We start from the raw sequence: 18,012 nt of genomic DNA, 5'->3' as shown, positions 1-18,012 counted from the left end.
TACCTCCCTTAATGTTTAAATAACTATTGCACCCTGCAAATTCTCGTAAGAATAGATTTATTATTTATGACTTAATATGTCAGAATATATATTTTTTTAAATTTTGGCATAAGTTTCCGCGATTTTTAATTTTTATAAAACGGCAGCGTCCCCTGACGGCTTGTGGTGGGTGCGTTTCCAAAAAAACCCGATAAAATGTATAGGAGTTTGCGTTCTATACATGGATGTATTAGTACTGGATACGGTGTACAGCCATCATAGTTGAATAAGACGTACCATCTATTTCTGTCGCTCTCAACGCATTATTTGGGTATTAGCACTATCCTTTAGCGAGTCCCCCGACTCTGATTGGTTTAAATTCTCAATCTATCAATTATTTATTACTCTCCTGTCAGTCGTGTCATCTTTTTTCTAATCTGTTTCTCTGAAGTTTGCATAGTTCGAGAGTATTTGAACCGTTAACTCTATCAAGTATTATTGTTTTAGAACTTGAACGTATTAAGAATGACTAATTCGTCTAAAGCCAGGTATTTTTCACTCTAATGTGAAACACTGACAATGCTGTTGGAAAAGATTTCACAAAAGGAAATCCAGGTTTGGACTACAAAGGTGAAGAGAGTTGTCTGCCTTCAACAACTACCTATATTTTTGTGAACCACTTAACTTTAATTTGCGCGTAAATTCAAACTCACAAGTATCCATGAAACTTACAAAAAAACACCAAAATAAATATTACTCGTAATAGATTCTTATATTTATTCATTATTAAATAATACAACTTTGTTAAGTTTACTTCTTATCTTGTTTTTGTTAAGAGCTTTCGCAGTTTTCTTACATTCGTAGTGTATTTCCCTTTGCTCGTCAACATGTTGGATCATATTTACATGTCGTTTTGCTTTTCGAGGGCTACTAAAATGCTCTACTGTTACATCTGCATTATATCTCGAATCTGCTGATTCCAGCTAGTAGTTTTATTTTCTAACAATTTTTAAAAATAGGTAAGTAAGTTATGAAAGAGAAATTAAATATTTAAGTTTTATACGCTCTACCTTTGTTGCCACTACAATGTTCTTCTGCGAAATTGAAATTAAAGGGAGCATTAGGTGTGGTAGGAAAATTCAGGTATTGTGAAGATACCTATACAAACCCTTTTTAAAATTTTGCATGGTTTTTTACATTCATCCTAGTCAGAATTCCGAAATGTTTTGAACAAATAACCGCATCGTTTGCAACTTTGATTGTCTCTTCCACACTGATATCCATTTGTTTCTTAAGAAGGTTTCTTTTGGAAAACTGAAATCATTTTTTCACCCAGGTCTTCGGTATTTGTAAAGAATCGTCTATTTTAGGTACATACCAGTGAAAAGATAAGTCTTATCTTGAAGAACAATAAGGAGTAGAACAAATTCTGCAGGTTTTCATTATTGCAATTATTCTATTTTACGAATTCAGGAAGTTTTATGACAGTTCAGACCACAGGTTCAGACTTTTGAATTAATTTCAAACTTCAAAATTGACATCAAAACGACATACGTATTGTAATAACAGAGAGAAACATATTTTAATACAGGTTAGAATGAAATGGGGGAAGGTACCGAAGTCTGTGATATGTTTTTTCAAAGTCGACATACGTTTATAGGGTATTGCCGTATCCAGTACTAATAAATCCATGATTCTATAGGTTTACTGTGTTGTCTATGCCTGTCGACTTTCACCCCCGCCCTCAAGCGATCGCCGACGGTACCGACAACCGTACTTCTATAGTTTTTATTGGCGGTTAGTTTGAATTCAAAAGCGGGTATCTCAGTACGGATTGCATTTTTTTTTTTTTAATTGACAGACAATTGGTGCGATTCTGTTTTAAAATTTACCAATATTGCTATATAACAAGGTTGTAGTTGCTATGATATGAAGCTGTTGATTGGTTGGATCTATACAAAATCAATGTTGTTCAATAACAATATTGCTAAATTTTGAAACAGAATCGCACTAATTGACGGCCAAAATTTTTTGGCCGGCATAGTACTATAATTTATAAAGATCAAAAATTAAAATAACTGTTAGAATCGAAGTTTAAATTTGGCGTTTCTTCCTCTTCTCGATCGGGAATCGGCTGTTAAAGGCGCTGCCCTAAAGTTATCCTACAGGATTACTACTCACTATTACTACAGTGTGGAATAAAATGATTTACATCTAGTTACCTTTGGAATTTTTGCACATGTAAATTTTCCTGTACCGCTCTACCTTTTTTTTGAAGTGCCGAACTATTAGTTCTGTTAATAAACGTCATCAATCGAATTGACAATTGTTACAATTTACTAAATTGAATTAATAAACGTTGGTGGCCACTTTCAACACTAGCTGTGACTTGCTTTTGTTAGCTCCTTTTTAATTTCAATCTCTACTTTGCATTCATATCATCCCTTCGCAATAAATCACATTTGGAATTTTGGAATATTTTGAGGTTAGGCTTTCTTTTTTTTGAAGAGCGGCATTTCGTATTTTTACAAGGGTAATGCAAAGGTAACTAGATGTAAATCACTTTATTCCACACTGTAGATACTGTGTATCTAGAACGGTATCTAGGGAGTTTAACGTAGGTACCCAAATCAACGCTTGACTCTTGTTCTTGTCAGTCTTATGATTTATCAGAAAACGAGATTTAGATTTCTAAGTGATATACCTATCTACCTACACATATCAAGAAAACATGGTTGACATATTTTGGTGTGGCATTAATGCTATTAAGAAGTGCTAAGTATCTCAACCCTCTCATTAGAGACCTGCAATACGATGCTTGTTATGGGTTCAATGAAAATTTTGTTGATTCTTAATGACTTATTGGGTGGTGCGATCGTTTTCTTTCTTTTTTTGTTTTGTCGGTGTCTCTTACTTCATCTGTGCTTTGTGCAATAATAATAATCAAGGTAAGATTTAACAACCCTATTTGTTACTTGTGGAATTTTCGCGTTTTTTCTGGCTAGACAGCCTCAGGGTGTCCTCCTGCATCGTTTCCCACCACTCAAACTTTGTGCAAATGAATTTTCCTTACCCTTTAGTTATAATAGACATTGATGCGACCTTCAAACACAACAAGAGAGAAAAACGGGGGCGTTTGCATAAGGTTTGAGTGGTGAGAAACGATGTGGGAGGACACCGGTCCGAAAAAACGCGAAAATTCCACTAGTAGGTAAAGTCAACAATTACCAATTAGAATTAAATTTTAATGCGCGATTAACCCATGAATCCGAAATGTCGAGTGGTCAGTCTGGTTACGTGTTCAGTTAATCTCGCATTTGATTACGATTAACTTAATTTCGCTTCTGTAAACTAGCCCTTAGTTCAATAAAACACTTCTTTATAACTTCCTTCCCTGCACTCAATACATTTGTTTAAGGGTGGTATTTAACTGTTTACCAAATTTACCAAATTTATTCATACAAAAAAATACTTTCGTTTCCCAAAAATACTAAATGGTAACCAAAATTAAAACCATACATAATCCTAGAGCAACGGTGGCCAACCCGCGGCACGCGTGCCACTATTTGCCCGCGGTGACAATACTCGCGCGAAGTAAAAACTTTTTTCTTGTTATTCGATTCAGATGAAACAGTAGGGCAGGGGTACATAATGCATAATCATTCAGTAGAATGAAACAGAAATGAAAAAGTGACACGTCAAATATTTTTAATAAATTTTTAACAAAATAAAGTGGCACTCGAGAACAAAAAGGTTGGCCACCGTTGTCCTAGAGCGATAACCAGATATTGACATCCTGCTAGTTTCTTATATTATTTGCTACTAAAAATAACTTTTGTTACCTAAAAATGCTATATGTTCACCAAATTGTATTCCATATTTAATTCTGAAATGATAACCAGATATTTAATTTTTGTTAGTGTCTTATACCGGGTGTATTATGAAAAACCTTTGGTGCTATAACTTCCTTATTTTTTATCCGATTTTAACAAATGATACGTCAAACAAAATCGTTTTAGAAACACTATAGCCCGACATGCTATGATTTTTTTTTAACATTATATTTTTTGACAGACCGCAGCTAACTTTGTTTTTTTAAGTTGCACTGTATATTTTTTTATCTTTATTCTGATAGATGTTTATCTTCTGAATTCATAAACATTGAAATAAAAAATCAAAAATTTGTTTTTAATAAAAAAATAGAATTTCCAAAAATCAAGTAACCATAACTTTACTATAGCAAATGTTTGAAATTACTTCCATTCTCTCTAAGGCACATTCGACACCTTCCACTGACGCCCATTGCGGCGTTTAATAAAAATTCTGGTGGTATTTGTTCACATACTGCTACGATTCTTTTTATTAAATCATCTCTGTTATTGGCCGGAGTCAAATAGACATTGTCTTGAATGTCCATAGCTCTCTTAGTCACTTTGCAAAATTAGAATGCACTTTTATTACTATTTAATGTGACTGGTTGATTTAAAAAAAAAACATCGTTTCTTAATTTCTTCTTTTTGCTTCTATGCATGAGCATGGTTGTTTACATTTTCATACTTAAAATAAAAATCTCTATAAAACTGAGCAAAAAAAGTTAATAGTGCCATTTGAAAAAAAAAAGTTGACTATTATTTGTCAAAAACAGAACTCAAGAACAAATATTGGATCAATTCAAATTGTAGCCCATTTAAAACGATTTTGTTTGACATATCATTTATTAAAATCGGATAAAAAATAAGGAAGTTATAGCACCAAAGGTTTTTCATAATACACCCGGTGTTTATGCAGTAAAAAAAAAAAACTTTTTGTTTCACAAAAATACTAAATGTTTACTATATTTTATACTATATTCAATTTCAAATGCATACCCAAATTTAGACTTCTTATTAGCCTCTCATACAGTGTCTTATAATTAAAGCATTCCGACTCCAAAGCGTTGCAGGGAGTATGCCGTGAAGCAAGTAAGAACTTGTTGAAAAAAGTTGAATAATTCTTAAGATGATATATGTGATATAACTCTTCTAACTTTGTTCAATACAGCAACCGCATTCCTTACCTTATAATTTTCAGATCAAAGCGTTGCTGAGATATGTATAAAAATATGCCTAGGTTGATACCAGTTCGAATTATCCGTATCCAAGGTTACAAAACAATAATCTAGCCCAATTGCCGTCTCTTTTTGAACAAAAATTGCAAAAATTAAATATTTTTTACTCCGCGATAACGCTACTTTTCTAAGACAATTTTTTGCATCATTATTTTCTCACGATAAATAAAAATACGGCAAACATTCCTAATTTCTAGTCAGAATTCACATTTATTTTGTCCGGACTATAAATCCAGTGAACAAAAAACAGTCACTTTGACAATCGATTTAGGTCATGTAAATGTGAACATATTTTTATCAGTTTTCGAAAAAGTAGTTTTCTTTAGCAAGTGCTTAATATAAATGGATAGCGTGAATATTTATATTTGCAGTAAAGGCGCGTAACGTGAGCGTTCCACATTTGGTGAACATTTAGTAAAATAGGTAAACATATAGCATTTACAATACAAGCAACAGTAAAACAATACGCAACATTCCTATTTTGGTGACGCTGTTCTCATTTTCCAAAGTGTCATTATTTGGTGTCCACTAGGAATTTTTGATGTTAATTTAATTTTTTGGAGGACAGCGCTAGGGGTGTATAATTTAATTTGGTGAACATTATATTAATACCCTTTGTTTAATATACCGGGACATTTTTTTAACATTGAACATAGCCCATACTTATTCCCTATGTTCAGTTTTAAAAAACACAGGTCACTGCATGTATGTAATCACGTAACCAAGGTAACGAAAATAAGTAGGTACTTGACAGTTTAACAAAATGGTCAAGTTGTTTGAAGAAGAAATACACATAATCCAGTTATTCTATGCCAATCAGAGCATTAGAAATGTGCGTGACATTTCCAATGCAACACATGATAGACCAATTCCATCAATCGGAACAATTTTTAACATTACTTCAAAATCTCGGGTGTGCGGTATAGTTGATTGCATAGCAACTCACAATGCATTGATCTGTGTTTTTTAAAATTGAACATATAGGGAATAAGTATGGACTATGTTCAGAGTTTAAAAAATGTCCCGGTATATATTCTTCTTTGGTTTATAGATTCAAAATATGGGCCCTCGTTTGTGGTCAAAAAGATTTAACAAATGATATAAACGTTAATCCTGAGAACTACAGACTTCGTGCTGCACACTTTGAAGATAAGATGTTTGCAGATGCAAAAAAATCGACTGCGTTTTGATTTAACGCCAAGAAAACATTTTTAGTTAGTTTGTCCGCTAGACTATCAGAATGCTTATGCCATGTCAGCCCACAATCAATAAATATGCCAAGAAATTTCGTGAATGTTATACTGGCAAAGTTATTTGTATTTTTCAATGTAAAAATCAATTCAACTGACTTGTTTTTATTTAGGTGTAGTTTGTTTGCCACTAACCAATTTTCTATTTTCTCGTATTGAAGCGACATGGTTTCTTTAAGTCTTTGCAAGGAAGCATCTGATTTACCCAATGTGGTATCATCTGCAAAAAGAACAAAATCAACTTGCGGGACATAGTGAGGCAGATCATTAATGTAAATCAAAAATAATAATGGCCCTAAAGTAGATCCCTGCGGTACACCATGTGTGCCGCTACATTCACTAGATAGGACTTCATGAATTTTGACTCTTTGCGTACGATGATTGAGATATATGATTCAATAAGATTTATGCTGTTCACACTAAATTTGTAAGACTGCAATTTCTTAATTAAAATATCATGACATACTGTATCGAATGCTTTGCTCAGATCTAAAAAGTAAGCTTCGTAATATTTATTTTCTTCAAAACATTTAACAATGTTATTTACTCAAGTTAAAATAGCATTAAATGTTGAACATTTTTTTCGAAAACCAAATTGATTACTTACTAGTATTTTATTCTCCACAAGATAGTTGGGAATTTGTAACATCATTAGCTTTTCAAATATTTTAGAAAATATTGGTAATAAGGACACGGGACGGTAATTATTCTTGTCATTTGCATCCCCTTTCTTAAAAATTGGAATTATTAAAGATTTTTTCAAACAGTCAGGAAAAGAGTTCATGGAGATACATAAATTGAACAGCTTTGTCAATGGCGTTATTAAAATGTTGAATGAATATGCAGGGATAGGGTTACTTTATCCATTTTGTTTTAAAAAATTAAAAATTGGTTTCTTGGATTTCTTAGGCTTCCAGATGCCACCGTTTTTTTTTGTACTAGCAATTTTCAAACACCCTGTACATCTGGACATCCCTGCAAGTTCTTCTGATGTAAGCTATCCTCCGCATGGTACAAGTGCTTCTCAAACTGGATTAACCCTTTCTGATAGTACACCACAAAAGCAACAATTAAGTAGGGCACTGTAAAAGGAAAAATTAAGCTAAAAAGTAGGAGTCCATGGAAGAAATGGTATCACAATTTAATAATCCTAGTGAAAAATTATTACCCCCTAATTGAGCTACAATTGTTAAACCACAAGTTAAACTAAATCAACAAAACTGAAGTCAGATATAAACAATTTGCTTTATTTCTTTTCTTTTTATCTCCCATAGCATATTGTTTTCTTAGAACAATCTTCTTGTCTATTAGAATATTACAAAGACTGATGGAACAAGTGGTTATTAATCCTGGCATTAATGCCATTGTTTTTAATATAATAAATTTAAAAGCGAAGCATTTTTTAAATGAGGCCTTAGAATGTATAATTTGTGCTGATGAAATTAGTACAAAGTCAAATCTTTGTTATGAAATTGGGCTGATGAAATTGTAGGTTTTCATCATGCGGGTGACAAAAAAAGTTTCTCCCAGGGAATGCCACATGAATCTTTTGCCATTTTGTAACCCAACTTGAAAACATGTTCATCACCACTTTTTCCAAAACTTGCAATAGTTGCCCTACCTGGGTTATATATTAAAAATGATATGACCCATCTGGATTTACAATATCCATGTAAAAATTTTCCATTAAATTACCTTGTGTCATTGTATGTAAGATTACGTACTCATATCTTTTATACATGAAAGTACGTACCATAATAGGGCATAAAAAAGTCTGCCTAAGAAAGAAAGAAGAATAATTACATTTGGGCATTTATATTCAACTGACAAATAAACTGTTACCACAATTTGTTTTTTCTCTTACTAAGTACCCTTCTCGATACATCACTTCCTACAAATTCTACACAAATATAACATTAGCTGTATCTTCATGAGTTTATAATAATATAACATCATGGTATGATAATTATTTAACTTAATTGCTACCTTCCATTACTACTAACCTAATTGTTTGCCAAATCTGTCAAATTTCCAAATCAAAACAATGCACTTTCGGTATGGTAACATTTTATCGAATATTTTAGTGAATTCAGAAGTACCAACGCAAAATAACCGTTTCAACAGTTTCAACGTGCCCTCAACCGTTATTTCTTGCAAAATTAAATGCTATTCTTATGGACCGTTCAAATTTTCAAATGTTCAAAAGCTGTCGGTTCTCGTTGTTTTGTTCTCCGATCCGGTCTTATGTTCACTAACTGTTTTTACATGTGGCTCGTGAGAAGCCAACACAGAAGAAAATTGGAAATGTTGCAAGGGGTGAGTATTTATGGAATGATTTTCGTGTTTATTGATAATGAAATATGGTCCTTATAATTACAGATATTTTAAGATTAACTCGTGCATAATAATCCTGCTAGTCGTGTCTCGTTTGTTGCATTAGATATTCCGTGCACTTTTTTATCAAAGCGTGGTGCACGTGTTTTTAGTTAAACAACGAACTTAAAAGGTTATTTTCGTGAGAGACCGGGTTATTTATTGTTGACCGGAGCGGTTAAATGAACCAACGGAGTGGTATGAGTTAACGCGAAAACGTACCGGTTATTAGAGATTTCTCTCTGATTAGAGGTGTTCTGTCGTTATTAGAAATCTAGGTTATGGGATGCGTTAGCGTCAAAGCACAGTACATACCCAATATATATTTTTAGTCTGTGGCACAGTATAACGTCAAAGTTCAAAGTCAAAGCTTCAAGTTAAAAGCATGGACGGTGCACGGGCCTATTTTTTTTTAAATTTTTTATTTGACGGTAATCTTGAAGAAGTTGTTAAATACATGATTTTACGTCCTAAATCAAAGAGAAAGTTCATTATGCTGTTTGTTAAAGAAAGAGTAGTTCATGTTCGACAACATGTTGACATACATTTGTGGATAAATGACTACACGGACTTAACATTTTATCAACTATTCAGACTTAAAAAAGAAACATTTCAAAGTCTACTCAGGGTGCTACTAGAACATGATGAACAGCAGTTAATAAAAAAAAAGTACAGAGGAGGAAATTATCCAGTGCAACCTGAGAAATCTTTATTGGTGTTCCTCTGGTACTTATCTAAACAGGATACTTTGCTTGCAATAGCCGATCGTTTTGATTTGGTACCTTCAACGGTTATGCAAATAGTCAACGTCTTTTTATACATTTTGAATAGCTTAAAAAATCACTACATTTTTTGGCCAAAAACTGAAGAAGAATTTAATCATGTGTTGAATGGTTTCAATAGATATCCTGGTTAGTTTAATTGCATTCTAAGGTCTATGTGACCAACGGTTGTTGTTTATAGGTGTCATAGGAGCAATTGATGGAACTCATATTAACTTGAAAGTTCCATTGGCTCAACAAGATAGTTACGCAAACCGGCATCAACAACATTCTATTAATCTAATGGCCATATGCAGTGCCGATAAAATTTTTACTTATATATTTGTTGGCTTCCCTGGTTCAGCACATGATTCAAGGGTATTTTCTAATTCACCAATGTTTCGACACATTGCAGCGCATGGTAAAAATAAGTATTTTCCTCAAGAAAACTTCCACCTTATCGGAGATAGTGCATTTCCTCTACGTACCTGGCTCATGACACCTTTTAAACACCAGAATAATTTCACAAGAATTCAAAGGAATCATAATTTTTTTTTGAGTTCCAACAGAATCTGTATTGAGAATACTTTTGGAATTTTAAAAGGTAGATTCACAAGGCTTCGATACATTAATACTTATTCCATCAGTAAAGCTGTAGAAATAATAGTGAGTTCATATATTTTGCACAATTTCTGTTATATGCAAAATGACCAATGGACAGAAGAATTATTCCAGGATGATAATGACGTTTATGAAGATTTCCCTGAAAATGATCACCAACAACATCTCCTAGGAAAAACAAAACGATTAAATATTGCAAATAATTTATTGCTACATTAAACAGTCTTCTCGTCCTAACATTAGAAATACAAATAAAAATTAACAAAACACTGTATTCAACAATTCAAAAACACAAAAAATATTAAAACTCAACTCATACTTCTATTATGCAATATTAAAAAAAAATATTCATCTGAGTCAGATTCTGATCTGCGACGTTTCTTTGGGGCAAATAACTTGTCAAAATGACCCAATAAGCGTTCGCGCTGATCATTTTGGACGGTTAATAATCTTTCAAGCGTTTTGAACTGAGCCTGCCTTTGATCCTGTTCAGCGTCGAATTGTGTCTTCATTAAATCTATCAGTACATTTTTATTCGACTCTGGTTTAGCCTTAACAATATGTTGAAATCTATTCTTAATAGCACTGGCAGAACTTCCAGTGGTGGAGGAGCTGCTAGCTTGATCCTCATGTGGCTCTTCTGTATCCATAAGACATTGTGGTTGAATTTTGTCTTTGTGGCCCAATATGCCGTGCATCTCGTCAAAAAAGGCTGGTGGTTCATGTTTACCTTCACCAGTAGTTTTTACTTTGTTTACATATGCCAAGTATTGCCGTTGCATATTAGCAAATTTTTGTCGGCATTTTTCTGCAGCTTCTCGCTTGTTCTCACATAAATAAAATCCAGCTTGCTGCAATTCTTCACTTATTTTGATCCAAATAGAGGTTTTATTTGTTTTTTTATCATCAAACAATTTAGAATACTGTTCTCGTAGTTTTAAAAAATATGATGTTGCCTCTACATCCTTTTCTGTTGATTTTCTTTTATTTCTCCATAACAAGCACTCTTAAAAAAGAACCGAGATTCATTAAATTATATTGATTAGGTATACTGAATTAACATACCACCTGATGAATTACTTTCAGATTCATTTCCACTTTGTAAGGCATTATTTTCAATATTTTCCTCATTTCCATTTCCATGCAAAAATAGTTGCATATATTTATTAGCTGCTTCAGGGTCTAGAATTAAGAATTTTTGCATAACCTACTATTCAGATATGTATATTTCTTACCATTTAATAATTCCGTTGCTGTTGATAACTTGTCGGTGATTGTATAATCAGTCCCTTCAAAGTTAAGGTTAAATTCAACGATAGTATTTCCATCCATAATGCCTACTTCCACACACTTCCACACACTTCATTTGTACTCCTCCATCAATTCCATAAACAATCAATTTACATTTACAGGTTAGGTGTTTGTTTAGGTGGTTATGCCGGGAAAGCGTTTTTAAAAAAGGATGGAAACATACCGTGATCACTTCAACAGATCGTGACCTGTTGAACTGAAATTATAACCAGGTTAATATCAATGACGTATTTGATGACGTCACTGCAGATACCGCTCTATCACAAAAATACACTGGTTTCAGATACCGAAAAACCATTGGATACCTGGTCTCTCACGAAAATAACCTTTAAATATGTGCCAGATGTGCGAGATCGTGTTATTTATTGACATTAATTGTGAGAAGACATTTGTTGACACTGACAACAGTGACAACCATGAGGAATGCCGCAGTTAACCTGGAATTTTGATCTGAATTGAAATGGACCCCCCTAAATGCAGATAGCCAAGAAATCCTAACATGGCATGTAAGTACCACATACTTATTACTACTTAAAAACCATGATAGTTTCAAGTTCTAAAGAGTAAAGTCTGTTTTTTTTTATAATCAATCGTCGAAGTGTTGTCAGGTTGGTAGAAAATTCGAAACAGTGGATTTTATAAATCACGTTTGAAATATTGACTTTTGAAATTGTCACTGATTGTCACAATTGACAATTTAAATTAAACACGTGTCTCACACTCATAAACATATGCAACATAACCTCAATAATGATCTAGGTAGGTGAAATTGAGATAGAACTGGACCAAATGTCAGTGATTTTTAATATAAACAGTTTGTTCTTTTTCTGTATTTTGACACTGACAATTGATTATAAAAAAACGGACTATACAGGGTGATTCTGAAATAAGTTTGGAAAAAAAAACCGTAATTGGTGATAATGAGAAGAAGTTATAAACAAAAAAAAAATTCTTATAAAAGTTTTTCGCGATACAAATGATTAAAAATTTGGTCAAAATTTCTAGTACGCTGCTGAGTTAAAAGTACCTGATTATCTTGGTAGTTTAGCAACAATAATAAATCAAAGGTAAAAGGTGCCCGTCAGTCACAAGCCTGACATTATTTCTTTTGATCATTTCCATAGAAACATTTACAAAGCAGTGTACTTACTATGTAGTACACCTACGACTTTATTGTGGAGTTGATGTAACAATGGTTGCTAATGAAGTGAACAAACTCGGACAAATTTTCCCTATTCATAGGCGTTGAAAATCAAGAATATAGGGTAATTTCCATCCTTTCGATTTCACCTCCAAAAGTCATTTACGCAGAATAAATTTGTGTGAAGAATACTCCACATTTTTTTTCCAAACCTATTTCAGAATCAGTGTAAGTTGTTTTTGGGATATTTTCAGCCGTCAAATTGAATTTAGGGATTTTTAAAATTCCCCATGGGAAAGTGTGTTGGTAGTTGATAGACCGGCACACACTTCCCGCTCAAATTAGGTCCGGTTAATTTCTCAAACCCAAACATTATATATCTAATACTCCTATATGGAGCATTTCCTATATCATTGCATGGGCAGAGCAAGAGAGACAGACATATTGATGCCTGCATAAAGTTGCATCCTACGGATATTACGGTGCTAAAATTAATCTTGAAATACCTACCAAAAGGAAAAGTTTTACGAACTCCGATGTGGTATAGTCCAATTTTTACCCTTTTGCGATGACGTCATTATCTAGTAACTTTACGTATGTTTGAGCTAGGATCAGAAACAAATTTGAATTGATCATAAATAACTATAAATGTGTCAAATTTGTTGACAATTGCTTCGAAAGGTTATGTTTGTAATCAACGTAATAAGTGAAAGAAATTAAACATTGTCAAATTGACAGGAGCATAAAATAACCTCAAAGTGACCATCAATAAATAAACGTGCCTTTTTTTTTGTTTTTTTCTGTTTCTGTCGTTTCAATAAAGAGAAAGCGAGGAAGGAAATCGTGACGTCACCTCAAAAGGGTAAAAATTGGACTATAATTAGCACATTATTATTGTTTTATTGGGATTAAAAGTGGGATTTTTTTTGATGAGCAAAATTTGCCGAGCCGATGCAAAAGTTACAAATAAAAAAAAATCACTTTTTTCTTCAAACGTCCGTAAAATATGACATTGCACTGCTTCATTGATAATGCTAAAGTCATTAACGTGTCACTTCATTGTCATGGCATCTAACGAGCAGACCAGCGTCCGTGAAGTTATTATCTCCGCTGAGGAGCGTCTGTGAAGTTATTATCTCTGCTGGGGCGTCCGTGAAGTTATTATCTCCGCTGATGAGCGGCTGTAAAGTAAACTAGCTAAATCATTTGAAATTCCCACCTGGTTTCTTAACATGTCTTAAATAATTTGTTATGAAGGTTTGAAAAAAAAAACAGTATAATTATGTTATTCGGAGCAAAAATGGTTTTATGTGTTTTGGCTGGTTTGTCTGCTTCACTGCGTTCGGCAGCCAATCTACCAGCCGCAGCACATAAAACTTCCTTTTTGCTCCTCATAACATAATATATGCTTTATTATCCAAGTAAAGCATATTAGAAAATAGTTGGCAGGTGTCTTGATCAAAGTAAGATATGTACAACTCTTTCAGCAATCATTTATTCATACAAAAATAAAACATAGTGATAAAACATACATTTTACTGGCTTTTAAAAAGCGCTAATTTATTATACTGGGTAATTATAAATGATTGTAGTCGAAGCAAGCCATGCCCATGTTTGAAATTTTTGCCGCTTTCATGTGAACTGTCAATTTTTGTCACTGTCACTGTCATTTTTTAGGTGCGGCGATTAGACTTTCATTAATTTTTTTAAATTAAAGATAAAATTCAAAATATTGAGTTGTTTTGCAACCAATTTTAAATAGTTTGAGTTGTTTTGCACCCAATTTAACTCCCGTGTGTAAACGCTGTGTACTCAGGTACTCACATAATTTTGATGTTTTTTATATGGAGCGGCAATCATAAATTTTACATTCAGTTTTTACGCCTACTTGGACTACAATCATTTATAATGACCCTGTACTTCTGTCTGAGCGACACACGCTTAAAATTAAATTTGTTCGCCTCATAATGGAGGCGAACGTTTATGTATACTGTGATGACAGTTTTAATCAATTCATTTTTGTGATTGTTAATTGGCGATGTGCAATGGCTTAACATGGTTTGTGTATTAAAAACATTACAAATACTCGACAATATTTTTACAATTAATTTTGAGTTTATAGATTTGTCAAATAATTGATTTTTGTTCAATCCTGTTATCGAAACTTGTCGTTTCTCACTGGGATACAAAACTAGAAAGTACTTATTTTGCTCACTCATATTGTTTGCTATGACAACGTGAGGTAAGAGTGTGAGGTAAAACCATTTGCCAACTCATTTACCCCACTCAGGCCCGGTATTTCAGTCATGGGTTAAACAAAAAAAAATGGTTAACTGTGAAATTCCCTGGTTAGGGGTATTTCGGTGTCGGGTTGATTCTAATCAAGGTTAAATTTAACTGGAAAGTTAACCCAGGGGATAGGGGTGGGTTAACCTGCTTTTTCTTGGTTAGACATGCGCATTACGCGTTGTGGTATTAATGGGGTGCCAAAAGTGCAGTGCACCAACAAAAAATGAGGCACAGGGAGGAAGAACATAATTTAAGAATGCAAATTTTAAAAAAAGATAAATACATTTAATTTAAGTTATTAAAATCATTTACATATTCATTTCGCACCCTATTATTTTCATTTCCATGTGGAAGTACTTGTGGTGGTACATTATTAACAAAATGAAAGGCTTCTTCCTCTTCTTGGTTTAATACAGGTGGTTCATTTTCGTTATTTTCAATCGCCATGTTGTGTAAAACTGCAGTTGCAACCACTATCCATTGCACTCGGTTGATGTCAACATTAATACCATTGCTTAAAATTGGAAATCTTCTTTTCCACACTCCATACGACCTTTCCACTGGATTTCTTGTCCTTATAATTGACTCATTATACAAGTTTTCAGCAACTGTGTTGGTCTGGGCAAGTGGTGTTAATAAATAACTTTTAATTGGGTACCCAGCATCTCCCACTAGAACTGCATTGCCCATCTCATTATTTTGAAATTTATTACAAATTTGTGAATTGTTGAAGATTGTCGAATCATGTGCGGATCCTGGCCATCTTGCAACGACATTCAAAATTCTCAATTTGGAATCAACAATAGTTTGCACATTAAAAGAAAAAAAGTTCTTTCTATTTCTGTAGATTTCTGCATTCTGTCCACCTAATAAATGGATAATAAATCATTATTGCAAGATATATATAACATGTACACCTGGCTTCAAAAAAAACGGGAACTGAAATTTGACCTAATGTGAATTGGAAATTTAATTTGTCAATTTATGTCAATTTGTGTCTGTTTGACAGTAGTATTTCTGACACATAAGTGCAGTTTTTTAACCTAAATTCTAAAAAGCCGTTTCAAACTATAAAAATTTAATAAAACCTGACAGAACTTTTTCTGACAGTTCCCGTTTTTTTTGAAGCCAACCGTAATGACTTGCCTGGAGATTTTACTTTTACATGTGTACAGTCTAGTGCTCCAAGAACTCTAGGAAATCTAGCAATTTCATAAAAGCCCTGCTGTATTCTGCTTTTTTCTTCTGCTGTTTGGGGAAATCTGATATATTGTGGCATTAACCTGGCTATGGCTTGAGTAACCTGTAATAATATAGTCAAAATATTACAAGTTTCTTTTAGTTTTTCTATTATTCTTTTACTTTATGGACCACCTTGCCAGCTGTACTTTTATGAATGCCAGCATAATCTCCAATAACAATTAAAAAGCTTCCTATCGCAAAAAACCTTAATGTTATCAGCAGCATTTCCATTGAGCTAAGTGCAGAATTCCTACAAAAAAAGCCATATGTAACAAATATAAGTTGCTAAAAATGCCTGTATTATTTCTTTTTACCAGTTAGTTGCGTTCCTTATATTGCCATCAATTTGTTCCAACAATATAACTACTGATTCTTTGGAAAGTCGGTATCTGTTATAAAATTCCTGATCGTCCCAATAATGAAAATGATCTTTTCTGATGTGAAATCGGGGAATCTTTCTGATCCGTCCCAAATTGACCACAAAATTTATAATATCTTCGTCATCAGAGTCACTTGATGGTGACGATGATGAATAATTATTCATTTCCAGTATAGATAATGATATGTATTTTTGAACAACACCACTCTTTAACTGTATTCTGCTTTAACCAACTCTACACGTGGGTTAAAATGTCACAATGGTCACAGCTGACAGCAAACGGCGGGATTCTACGCCTATCCGCTACGACTGACTACGACTTTTTCAAATATGGCTGCGGAAAGCACTACCAACATTAAGAAAAAGTTGGTTAGATACTTTAACCCGTAACTAAGCACTGAAATACGCATACAAGGTTAAAAATGGAGTTAAAATTTAACCGCGGTTGGTAAACCTAAAAGTTAACCCTGCACTGAAATACCGGCCCTCAAAGAAGAATCTTTCGTTTAGAATTGCTCAACATGTTTATTCAAAAGTTCTAATAAATCCGAAATCGACAATCTATATTGTGATAATAATATCACTTTAAAATAAATATCACTTACTTGCTAATATCTATATTATATTATACTGGGTGCCCCAAAATTCGCGGAACAACTCAACGAGGCAATGTCAATTCATGTTAGAAAATAACGAGAAAAATAATTAAAAAATTCTATACCTCTTAGATTTGAAGATGTGGGGGCCCAAAAGGTGCAGCTTTGATCTCATTTATTTTAAATAATAAAAAAGATTTTGACTATTTGTCTTTTACTAGCCAGTGGCCTAATAATTTTGAACGATTGTGATCAGGTTTGCAATTATTTTCTTCATTATTTCCAGCATTTCCAAGTAGTAATTTTATGTTCATTTTACCTCAAATAGCATACGGCAACACGGCTTTGATTTTTCCCTCTCATTTCCATGGATACAACAAAAATGAAATATTTGCAGCACGACCTTCTAAATAGTCGAGACGCTTGGCTCTCTCCGGCCTGTTCATTTGAGCAAAATACCATTATTAGTGTTGCCGCCAGGTGTTAAAAATTTGTACTAGATTACAGCGTAAAATTGTACTAAACTGGGTCTAATTGTACTGACGCGGGAAATTTGAAAGAAAAATGTAAAAAAAATTAAACATTTTTATTCCAATAAAACAAAGAACATCTTATAAAGTTAATATAACAAGAAAACACACAAAGAAAAATTTATTCTAACATTAATATAATACTTTAAAGGTGGACTGTTGATAGTCTTTAATTCTTTAATAAATCAGTCTTTTTCTTTTTGTCTCCATTATTACACAAAGATATTAACACATATTACCAAATTTCTGACCCTTGGAGTTGAATGATATGTATTCTTTAATGCTTAAAATATTAGAAATTGTTTCAATTTTTAACCTATTTCTTTTGTCCGTTTTAATTATAAATAATTTAGAAAACGTACGTTCCGCGGAAGCAGAACTATGTGGTAATATCAATATGCACTTGACCACTTCAAACAAATTTAAAAACATT

The 18,012-nt window shown here is 33.2% G+C and overlaps 2 long non-coding RNA genes across 2 annotated transcripts in view; one reads left to right on the top strand and one right to left on the bottom strand.

Annotated features, from left to right (window-relative positions):
• Positions 1-6,826: 6,826 nt before the first annotated feature.
• LOC138133774 (uncharacterized) lies at positions 6,827-8,375 on the bottom strand. The gene is made up of 2 exons (XR_011160510.1): positions 8,165-8,375; positions 6,827-8,114 (listed from the first exon to the last, which is right to left on the bottom strand). It is a non-coding gene; the product is annotated as an uncharacterized lncRNA (long non-coding RNA).
• Positions 8,376-11,375: 3,000 nt separating this feature from the next.
• LOC138133772 (uncharacterized) overlaps positions 11,376-18,012 on the top strand; it is a 125,055-nt gene continuing 118,418 nt past the window's right edge. Inside the window, exons 1-2 of the long non-coding RNA XR_011160509.1 lie at positions 11,376-11,614; positions 11,686-11,908. This is a non-coding gene — a long non-coding RNA (uncharacterized lncRNA). The remainder of the gene's footprint in view (positions 11,615-11,685; positions 11,909-18,012) is intronic.

This window comes from Tenebrio molitor, chromosome 6, assembly GCF_963966145.1.
Source record: "Tenebrio molitor chromosome 6, icTenMoli1.1, whole genome shotgun sequence".
NCBI lineage: Eukaryota > Metazoa > Arthropoda > Insecta > Coleoptera > Tenebrionidae > Tenebrio > Tenebrio molitor.
This window is presented reverse-complemented; position numbering and strand designations above follow the sequence as displayed.